A 2,259-nucleotide genomic window follows, 5' to 3' on the forward strand; every position below is an offset into this window, starting at 1 on the left:
AATATTAAAAAACCATTAGGCGCTGTGGGCACGCACGCACGCACGCGCTGACGTCACGCGGAATCGGTTATTTAAAGACTGTCAAATCGTTCCATCGCTCTTTTCGCATCTGGACTTGAACCGGTGTGGACTATTTGTACTCAGAGTAAAGACTTGGTGAAAAAGACTCGAGATGAGCTTCGGTGAGGATCCCTTCTTCTGGAGACGGCCCGAGGATGTTCGTGATCGAGACGGACCCCCTGGAGGTCAGACAACTTCCATGTGTTTTTATATTTTTATTCAGAAATGTATGCGTTACAACATCCTGCTTAAACTTGAAAAATATTCTTTAAAAATCACTAATTGGTGACAAAAATAGGGCGACACGTTTAATTTCAAGGTGAAAAGTTTACATTAAGTCATTAAAGCTGTTTGGAAAAATAATTTGTTTAGAAAAAGACAGATAACTGTTGTGTCTAAATTTAAACTATGCAATTGAAAAAATGTCACAATTCTCCCGGAAAAAGTGTAGAATTTAATACCGGTTGGCAGGAATTGAAAACACAACAATGTTTTGTTTTGTTTTAATGTTTTAATGTTTAATTGTTCATGTTTAATGTTTTTTTGCGTCGAAGTTAGTAAAACAAAATGGCGACAGGGCCAAAATTCATAAAATGCTAAACATGTTTTTTACGTTGCCATGTTGGAGATGATGGAATTTTAGACTCAGAGCGTCAGACGCGTGCGTACAGGTGCGTTGGCGTAGTGACGTCATCACGCAGCGTAGCACCGGGAGGCTAATTGTAGCTAGCTAGCTCCAAGACCTGTGTTGTAGCATTTAGCTAAGTGTCTGTAGTTATTTAATATGATGTAACTACCAAGTTTCTGTACACAAGACACAAAGTGTTTTTATTTGGAGTTAAAAAAAGTAATTTTAATAACTGCTGCTGTTTATTATTGTCAACATTTAAGTTGGTCACATTCAATCAAGTTACCATTTCTATGATTCTTTAAACAACTGTTTTAAGTTTAAACAGTTTTTATTAATATGCCTCCTAAGGCTGCAGTAGTTATGAAATTAATATGTTGTATAATATTTTATGCAAATGGAACTGCCATTATTTCACTTTTAGTCATTTCCGTGCTGGCTATGATTTAAGATGTTTCTCTGTGAAAACTTTGAAGGTCAATGATAAACCCATTTTTATAACATAAATTAAAGAGACAAAAATGTTTGTGAACTATTTTAGTACACGAGTTGTAAACATGTTGGGGGTTAATGAGCTGTTTGTGTGTAAACATTTGCTCTTGTTGTCTAAAAGCTTCCCTTGCTAACTGAACAGTTTAAAATGTCCATTAAAATGTGAAGAACCTGTAAAATGATGTAATAATTGTGGAGGTGCATGGAGGAGCAGAGATGGTTCAATAACACATCAGAGGTTTTGCTCCTGCAGCTTCACATTGTAAATGATCGTCACTTCACTCATGATTGTAGCTGATTGTTCTCGTCTCATATGATCAATGTTCTGATCTCAAGTGGATTTGATTTCCCATCAGATGGCCCACGACACCCAGTCCGGTTTCCACCGCCTGATCCTGAGGCCCGTCCTGGTCCTTCTGGGGCTCCGGCTGGGGCTGCCGCTGCTTCCTGGACGTCGGGCCTCCGCTCCAGAAAGAGGAGCAGGAAGGCCTGCTGCTACGAGCAAGTTGGTGTGAAGAGGAGGAGGTTGAATGACGGGAGTGTTGAACATCATTTTCTCCCATCAGGTTCCTCTGATGTCACTGATGATGACATCACCGTGGGGGTCCAAGGACACTTCCAGGGGCCGTTCTCCTGGGAGGAGGACGAGGAGGTGGAGTATGAGGAGGAGGACGAGGAGGTGGAGTATGAGGAGGACAGTGAGGAGGAGGAGGAGGAAGGTGAGGAGGAGGAGGACAGTGAGGAGGAGGACAGTGAGGAGGAGGAGGAAGGTGAGGAGGAGGAGGAGGACGAGGTGGAGGAGGAAGTTGGGGAGGAGGACGAGGATGAGGTGAGGGTGGAGGAGTTTTTCATGGAGTGGCATGAGGTGGAGTATGTGGTGCAGTACTACGAGGAGCGTGGGCAGAACGTGGTGGAGCTGCACATTTGGGAGCATGATGTGTACATGATGGGAAGAGTAAGAGGAGGAAGGTGAGTAGGAGGAGGAGCAGGAGGAGGAGCAGGTTGGTGTGGTGAGGTTCCTCTCTTTGTAAATAGTCTTTGAGCAGGAGGAGGAGCAGGAGGAGGAGCAGGTTGGTGTG

Source organism: Nematolebias whitei, chromosome 1, assembly GCF_014905685.2.
Source record: "Nematolebias whitei isolate Nwh7 chromosome 1, NemWhi1, whole genome shotgun sequence".
Lineage (NCBI taxonomy): Eukaryota > Metazoa > Chordata > Actinopteri > Cyprinodontiformes > Rivulidae > Nematolebias > Nematolebias whitei.